The sequence below is a fragment of the Drosophila guanche genome, unplaced genomic scaffold (assembly GCF_900245975.1).
Source record: "Drosophila guanche unplaced genomic scaffold, DGUA_6, whole genome shotgun sequence".
Classification (NCBI taxonomy): domain Eukaryota; kingdom Metazoa; phylum Arthropoda; class Insecta; order Diptera; family Drosophilidae; genus Drosophila; species Drosophila guanche.
Genome location: NW_022995745.1, coordinates 1022288 through 1031758, shown reverse-complemented (window position 1 = coordinate 1031758; position 9471 = coordinate 1022288).

Below are 9471 nucleotides of genomic sequence, written 5' to 3'. Positions count from 1 at the left end.
GCCTCTTGGCTGCATTTGGCATCGTTTAAATAATGTCTCACCCGCTCCAGGCTGTCTCCTGCCCCAACTTGCCCACAAGTCACAAGTTGAGTGGTTCTCTTGTCGCTGCTTATGGATCTCGACTGACTTTCGAGCGCATCCATATCCATATCCATATCCATAATGAAAGGAAGAAGGTGCAGATGGAGTCACCAGAGTCAGCCTGCGGCCATTTAATTGACAGCACGTCTTGGGCTTATGTAGATCAGCATCCGTGGCGGATATGCAATATTTGTTGAGACAAGACTAATTTGCATTGACTTGCAGCTGCAACCCCATGGAAGCGTGCAGGTGGCGATGTCCCGACACGGGACTAAAACTTACAACAAATAGCAGCTGAAAAGCAGAAGTTTGCGCACACACAACACAAAAAAGAAGGGAGAAACTTTTTCGATTAAATGCTTGTGAACATTTTTCGGTGTTTGAGCAGCCACTCCACCTCCCTTGCCAGCAACCACACCGCACCTCCCAAACCGAACCGCAGTTTAGCCGCACATCGGACAACAACAGCATCGAAATGGGAAGCTTAACCTCCCATTGTGGGTGTTTGTTGGCGGTGTTCATATTGGAGTGATAAAGAGGGTAAAACCGAGAAAGAGGAGCTCGTAAACAAGCAATATAAGTATAAAAAAAGGACAACGGTGGCAAGCAAACCAATTGGCAATGTCAAAGGTTGTGTGTGTTTGTGTCAGAGGACACACACTTGGCCTTTGGATTGTTTTCACTTTCGCATTGGCCCGGGAGGGGCAAGATGTTGATGGAGAGAGAGAACGACAGAGACAGGGGCATGCGAGGTGGAAAGCATTTTGGTGTGACGCGAACAGCGGCTCAGCCAAACACACACACACATGCATCTCCGGTACTCCATTGCAGTCCATCTCCAGCACACATTTCGGTGCCGCCCAACACACGCATGCACATTTGTGCATGTGCATGTTTATGTGTGTTGTCTGGCTGCGGTGCTATGTATGAACGTACAAACATACCTGTGTACATATTGACAAAATGTAATCTCATTATTTTTCGGTTCCAGCGCTGCAGCACTGACTCATTCTTTTCTGCTACATTTGAATTCAGTTGCTTTTAACAACTGTAACAATGTATGTACATTTGTACATATGTACATTTATTTATTCATTCAAACCATTTATTCCTTTATGCCGATCGTGTATTCAGTGTAGTTTGGCCAAATTATGTTCGGCCCACTGTGCCGCTCGCAAACGAACTTAACCGCAAAGCAGACGCGAAAGAGGTCCCGTTGCAGTTATCACATTACCCACAGCAAAGCAACAACAATTAAAAGCATGTTACTGCCACTGATGCCAAATCTATTAGCTATTTGCTTTCAAGCTAGCTCTAGCTATTTTTAGAGCACGGTCTGCTAAAATATATGTTTGTATGTACTTTTATATTGGCCGAAAATCTTAGTATTTCATATGTATATATTTAGCTATATTTTGGCAAATGTGTATTTTTCCTGACACATTGTCCAATAAAGCTAAACTTGTACATCTTTTATTACAAAAACAGCTATTTTTCATCCCAAAAATTGACAACACTGATTGCTGCCCGACGATTTGAGTTAAGCTTCGCATGGTAAAGTGGCCCCGCTGGCCCCACGCACTTCAGGGGAAGCTATGTACATACACAAGTGCATCCATATGTATATGCCTTTGCTTTAGTGAATGAGTAAAAACAAATAGAGTTTCAGTCTCATCGCATTCTAGCGCTTGTCTCTAGTTTGTTTTAAAGGCCTTTAAGGGATTCCATCAAGAACAGACTGAACGCCAGACCGCTGGATAATTTTCGCATTTGTAAGGAGAACAGAGTAGAGGAAACTGAATCCGCTAATTGATTAACACCTGAGCGTGTCCGCTCCATCATCGTTTTGTCCATGGAAGCGGAGAAAAGTTGTTTGCCACTTACAGATATTAGACAATGTCCTTGTCTGCAGGCAGTCGGTTCTCAAATCAGGGCACAAGTTGAGAGCGGACCAAGAGTACAGGGAGGAGCAGACTGCATGAGGCGCGAGTCTCTAAATGTGTCATTAAAAAATTAAAAGCGAACTCCCTCCCGCACAGCAACGAACGAGAACGACCAAGATGCGGACAACATTGTTGATGGCCAAGACAAAGGCAGAGACCAGCAAGCAGAGCATCGTGGAGGGGAGTCGGGGAAGATGTCGAAAGCCAGATGCCACATTAATGTCCCTTCTGCAAGTCGGGTCGGGGAATTCGCAGTTGGGCTGCGAAGAGCAGGGGATAATTCCAGCCCCCCCCAGAAGGCACGAACATTGTAACAAAATGCAAGGCGCTAACTCAGGAGGAGCATGCCAGCAGCAAGAGCAATATTTTTGTAGATTACTTCAGTGAGAAAGTTTCTGGTATAATTTGGAACTCTTACTCGAAACATTTGCATGCATTAATTGGTTAGTTACACTTAAAGTTTGTTAAAGTTCATCAGCATATTGTTACTCTTATTTCTACTCAGAAAATAAATATTTTACCATAAATATGCCCCTGAACATTTCCATCAATATAAATATTACACCGCCCCCCGAAAAACAGTAGTCGATAATAGGCATTAAGAGAGACTGACTTCCGCAGTCCATAAATGAGTGGCGACCAAAATCGAATTACATGCCACTGTCACTCAGTCAAGTCCCATCCCAAAGGGCCGGACCAGGGACCCCCCCCCCCCCCCCCCCCCCCCCCCCCCCCCCCCCCCCCCCCCGCCCCCCCCCCCCCCCCCCCCCCTGGCTGTCCCCGATCCAGCTTCATATCCGCAGACTGACGTTGATTGCTTTTAGTCCATGAGCGATTGCGGTGGGAANAAAATTAAAAACGAACTCCCTCCCGCACAGCAACGAACGAGAACGACCAAGATGCGGACAACACTGTTGATGGCTAAGACAAAGGCAGAGACCAGCAAGCAGAGCATCGTGGAGGGGAGTCGGGGAAGATGTCGAAAGCCAGATGCCACATTAATGTCCCTTCTGCAAGTCGGGTCGGGGAATTCGCAGTTGGGCTGCGAAGAGCAGGGGATAATTCCAGCCCCCCCCAGAAGGCACGAACATTGTAACAAAATGCAAGGCGCTAACTCAGGAGGAGCATGCCAGCAGCAAGAGCAATATTTTTGTAGATTACTTCAGTGAGAAAGTTTCTGGTATAATTTGGAACTCTTACTCGAAACATTTGCATGCATTAATTGGTTAGTTACACTTAAAGTTTGTTAAAGTTCATCAGCATATTGTTACTCTTATTTCTACTCAGAAAATAAATATTTTACCATAAATATGCCCCTGAACATTTCCATCAATATAAATATTACACCGCCCCCCGAAAAACAGTAGTCGATAATAGGCATTAAGAGAGACTGACTTCCGCAGTCCATAAATGAGTGGCGACCAAAATCGAATTACATGCCACTGTCACTCAGTCAAGTCCCATCCCAAAGGGCCGGACCAGGGACCCCCCCCCCCCCCCCCCCCCCCCCCCCCCTGGCTGTCCCCGATCCAGCTTCATATCCGCAGACTGACGTTGATTGCTTTTAGTCCATGAGCGATTGCGGTGGGAAAACTGGATGGGCGCTGGAGAGGGAGGGCGAGCAGTGGCAGGGCCTGCTGTCAGCTTTTATGATTTTAAAATATTTCATTAATTCAATTAATTATACATTTTTGCGGTAAGGTGTTCGATAAAATCAGATGGCACCGAACCACGATCTGTTTCAGCCTTTAATTCTGGTTTTGGTCACACACATTTCTGTTTCATGGCTGGCAATCGTGCTACACAGCGGAAAGTTTGGAACTGCTCTCTGATTGATCCCATCGGGGAGCTTGTTAAATGCTCAAGCGACTTGGCAATCGAGAGATTTGAGCAAAAGTTGAGGCGCTGCATTAATTTAATTGAATTTAACTCGCTTACAAGGTGGCTCGAGACGGAATCGCTGAAAGTGTCGGCAAAGTGCCAAGTGGAAGTCACCCCAGTAAAGGGTTTGGGTGGATGGGGGAGTGCTAAGAGTTCTTGCAGTTGACAAAGTGTCGACGAAAGTTTCGATTTATAATTAGCATGACACACACTCCAGTGAAAAACTGCAAAGAAATCAAGTCTGGGCGAAAAATGCAAACTTTCGCCTCGACTTTGGCCCGCGGGGCTGGGCCGGGGCAGAGAATCTGGGCGAGAATCAATACTTCCGGGCGGGCAGAAAGGGAGAGAGAGTGAGAGAGAGAGAGAGAGGGGTAGATTTGTTCTTGCTGCCTCTCCGGAGCCTGTGGCAGAGCCCGCCGAATTTTTGCCATAGACAAAGTTTGCAATTTTCGTACCTCAATTGGTTTTGTGCTGGTCCTCCGGCGGCGAGACTAAAACGTAGCACTGGGAATACTCTTTTGCTGTTTCTATCTGAACATGTTGGCAGAGCGTTTGCTCCAGCTGTTATACCCCTTTTGGCCTGTGTCAAGAGTAACGACTCGGCCTCGGTCTGACTTGTTGGTTCTGTCGCGACTTTGGCTTCAAGGTTTTAATTACAACTTTCGACGCGTTCTCGCCTTGAGACAGTTTTGAGAGTCAGTCGCCCGGCTCGGCCAGAAATCAATGTGATTCAAGTCCTCGAAATATGTTGGCTCTACCCCATCCCCTCCCGAGTCTCTTTGAGGCAGAGTTGGGGTGGGGGCTGTAAAAAATTCGGCGCGTAAACTTTATCTTGCCTGGCTGGCGCTTGCAAGATTTCGGCTTTTTCTGTTGGTTCTCGGTATCTTCGGCTTACCCCTCCCCGCGCTCTCCTTCTCTCCTCCTCCTCTGTTTCTTTGGGTCTGCAGCGGCATTTAAAACTTTATCCACTAAAGGGAGGGGAGGAAGGCGTAGCCAGCCAGACGCTATTGAGGCTTTACAGTTCTCCAGGAAAGCTCTCGAATTTTCGTTATTTTATTAACTCTTGTTCTTGTGCTTTTATTTAGCATTTTCAGCGATCTCAAATCACTTTTGGCGAGCCCCCGCGATTGAGTCTTGAAGTGCCAAACCAAGATCGAAGCTATGATTTATCTCACATAGAAGAATACCTTTGGAACAATTCCTAACTTAACGCTGATTTTAAAGACTGGACTTAAAGTTCCCAGTTCTTGGCATTCAACAAATTTCTGCGGTAATTAGACGACAGAAATTGATTCCCCCTGCCACCCTGCCGCCCTGTCCCCTCCTCACTCCACACTCTTCCATTTGCTGGTCAAAATTCTGTGACAGCGTTGCCGTATCAGCACACAACATCAACAAATCAACGGAACACTTTCGGTGGTGGGGCAAACAAAAAAAAAAAGGAAAAGCATTCGCTGGGAGGGTTTCTCCATCAATTTCGAATAAACAGAAACAAAAACGTGAGGAAATCTATTATGACATTTGTGCGCTGACAAGTTGACGGAAAGTCATTAATGATTAGGCCAGGATCCGCCTACGCCACCGCCACCGCCACCCGTGCACACCGCACACCCTCATTTCCGACAGTCTCAATAATTATTGTATTACCAAATTATGTACTTTCCCCCCCCGCCCCTCCCCCCCCTGACACAGTCAACAAGCGCGACACAGTCATAAAAATGCCAACACGAACGTGAAGCGCCAGAAAGCAGAGCGCGGAATGAAATGAAACTGGAACACTGGAAATCTCTTAACAAAAGTAAAGAGAGTGAGAGAGAGAGAGAGAGACGCAATCTTGCTGCTTAAGTTGATTAGCATGCGGCAGAAAGTTGAAGGAAAATGCAAGAAATTAAAGTAGATAATTGCTAATAATATAATATAATATATATTTAAATTATTTCGGGTAATATCGTTTCGGTGCAGCCCCATTATGGCTGCTTAGGTGTGTGACAAAAACCGTAGAGCAGCCCAAAGAATTTGACAAATTTCAAACTCTCTGTCATGGAGGTGGCTTGAGTGTGGCACTCTGTGTGTGTGTGTGTGGGTGTGACATGTCAACTATTTAGCAAGGTCGTGCCTGTGGCGGGGTGCCTATGCCTATGCCTATGCCCGACGCCTGGTAACAATTCGACACGCCCTGGGCCATGCCACTTCAAAGACTTTGATTTGTTTCGGTCCCCAACGCTGCCTTCCTGCTGTTGGTCGAATATTGAATCCTTTCGCTTTTCTTTGTGCACAAAAAACACGAGTTCGGAGTTCGGGCGGTGTGGGTGGTGGTGCCTGTCTTGAGATTGAAAACTGAGCAAGTTTCTCGTCTTCCCCCGTCATCACTTTGCTTCTTTCTTTCTTTTTTTTTGATCTTTTTAAAACTCTTTGCACACATGTTGGATGTGTGTTGCTGCTCCTCTGTGAAAACTTAATCGGATTTGGCGTGTGCCTGGCAAGGAAAGGGAAATTTTAAAATTCAACCGGCATAAATCAAACTGGCACTGGGACGGCTGTTTTCGTGCTCTGCCTGGGTGAAAAGGATAAACAGGAACAGCCATTGTAGGGTTGAGGCTGAAGCTGGAGCTGGAGCTGGAGCCACAAAAAGAAAAATATTTACGCCTAAGCGAAAACTTTTTTCCAAACTCATATTTAAACTTTTGCGAGTGTGTGAGGGTTGGCTTTGGGTCTCCCGCTAATGTCCTGCGTGTCTCAGTGTGTGTGTTTTTGTTGTTGATTTTGAAAATCTAATTCTGAGTTAAATTGATTTTTTGCTGGAGCTTGCATGTCCCTCCCCAAACAGTTTTTATTGTGATTTTTATTTATTAAATTCAATCCCTTGTTTCGCTTTCATCTGCGCCCGAGTGGGTTTGCCTCGTTTGCTTTGATTTGGCGTATCTGTGGCATGCAGCGAGCATCCAGCCCATCATCATCGTCATTGCGGTTACTTAGGCAAATGAAAGGCCTTTGCGGTCAACCCAGGACATGTGTGGCGAGGGAGGGGCTCGGCGCTCGGCGCTCGGTAGTCCTTTCTGGCCTTACAGCTACACATAATTTGCTAATTAAAAAATCACTACTTCTACGGTGTTCTATTGCGGTGGTCAGAAAGTTTAATTATCATTAAAAAAAGGCAAGGAAACTTTATTCCTTTGTTCCTTCCACTATGCAGATCGAAAAGAGCAACCACTCTGCCTCGATCTGCGTTCGGTTGCGAGGAAGAGTGGCCGATGAAGGGGCATGGGACAATGTGCGCAACAAGGAGCTAATCAGAACTCAATATCGAATGTAAAAGAAAGAACACTCGGATGAGATCACTCAACATGTCAATGTGAGAGTTCCGTGCCGACAACTGGCTACAGATGGAAATGGAGGCAGAGTGGCTGGTGTTGTCGCTTTAAAAGGTTGATGTTAAAAATCGAAACATTTGGCAGTTATAGTTCTAAGCCGAATGGAGCGTTGTCTTTATATAACTATACATCCTCCGCAGTGCTCAGTTATATCTCTTGCATCTGCTTCTGATGGTTTTGTTTGCTTTCAAAATGGTTTCGCAACTTCGCGGCAGGGTGGCGCCCCCAGCTTTATGTTCAAGATTTTGCCCCATTTATGGCTGTCGCTGTCATTTCCAGGCTTGGCAATCTTCTCTGCGTGGCTCAAAATTAGACACAACTAAAAATAAAATATATAAAAACTGAAATGATATGCCTTTTCTTTTCTTGTTCTTGGATGAATAATTTAGGAGTGTTTCATGTTCTGCTTTAAAACTCGACACACACACACACCGTGAGAAAATTGAGGTACACATAATGAAATTCTAGATTCTCAAGCAACTGTGGGTGGAGAGTGCAGAGTGGAGAGTGCAGAGTGGAGAGTGGAGAGTGAGGTGGAGTGGTGGGGCAGGTGTTGCGACCTGCGCTTTGAATACCAAATAAATAAATGAAATGAATACACTCGACAAAAAAAAAAAAAAAGGAAAGACAAAGAGAAAGAGAAAAGAAAAGTGAAAGAAAACTGGTGGCTTGCCAATTTCAGAGTGGATCTGTGGAGGAGCCCCCAGTGGACAAAGGAGTGGCAGGAGCAGGGGGAGCAGCTTTAGCTGGGTCACGTGGCTGGAGGATGTTCAATTTTTAGCAGCCACAATTTGAAATATTTCTCTAGCATATTTGACAGACGGCCAGGGTTGCGGTCTCCGGCATGGTGGGGCTCTGCTTGTGGGATGTGGCTGTTGGGGCTGTGTTGGGTCTGACACATTGCCATGCCAAAGGTAGCGCTCTGGGTCCCAGTGGGCATCTGGATGATTCCCTTTGTTTGTGTCCGTGTGTGCAAGTGTGAAAAGAGAATGTGAAGGACAACAAATGAAATGCTGTAATGTGTCCGGCGGGATGGCTGCCCTGCAGCCCTCCAGTGCACCCCACCGCTCTCTCTCTCTTTCTCTCTCTCTCTGTCTCTCTTCGATTACGTGTGGCCACTGGCCAGCGGTGAGCCCCGCAAGGGCTACACGTGCACAATCGAGCGCAATAATGAAGTACTTTTTGATGCGGAATGGTGGCGTCCACCAGTGACAATGGACCAAGGACAAAGCTGTAGCTGGAGTACCTGCACCTGCTAGGTGCTTCTTTCCTTCTCTTTCTTACTGGAATTTGCACATCCATCCATCCGTCCAGCCATCGACAAGCAATCCAAAGCCTGTCCGAAACTAGTTCGAAGCAGATTTAGAGTTCGATTTCCCCCTCTCTCCCACTACTCGTAACTCCGTTCACATTCGAGCATTTAACTGTTCTGTCTGCTCTCCCAGCGCATTCCTGGTTATTTGTTGTTTTATTTTCGTTACGTTTTCTGCTTGCTGTCTGCATCGTTTCGTTTCGTTTCGTTTCGTTTTGTTTTGTTGCTTTATTTGTTGTGTGTTGTCTACCTGCTTAGACCCCATCACGCAGTAAGTTACTCAGTCAGCTCACATGTGTGGGGGGGGGGGGGAGTCGCTGGAAATGGTGCGAATTGTGTGAAATACCTAGCCTTCCACTTCATTTAGCCTTTTGTTTCGCTGTAAATAAGAACAACGCAGAAGCAAAGGCTAGGACTTGGGTACTCTAAAATGCTCACCAAAAAATGTATAAATATGTAACCAGCAAGCGCTAAAAACAATTCATTTACGGCCTCAACGGTTTGTTCTATTAATTTCCTAATCGTTTGCTTAAATAATTGAAGTCTTTAAGTCTCCATGGGGGATAAAATATCTGTCTCTTTAAGGCGGTCCATGAATGGGATACGAGCTGCCTGGAGCTGCATTAATTTTACATTACTATTATCACATGAGCCAGGGGGGTGGGGCCATGCGACTCGGCCATAATAATTTTCCGCGTAATTTATTTGAGCGCTGTAATATCATATTTCACTCGTGGACGAGAGCCATGGAGGGGGCGGGAGTTTGGCGTGGGCGTGGGGTAGGAAGTGGAAGTGGTGCTGCTGCTGGAACCCAGACTTTTTTGGAGAAACTTCCGTTGCATAATTTAAGCGCACACATGTGCAGTATATCTGGAACGGGAAT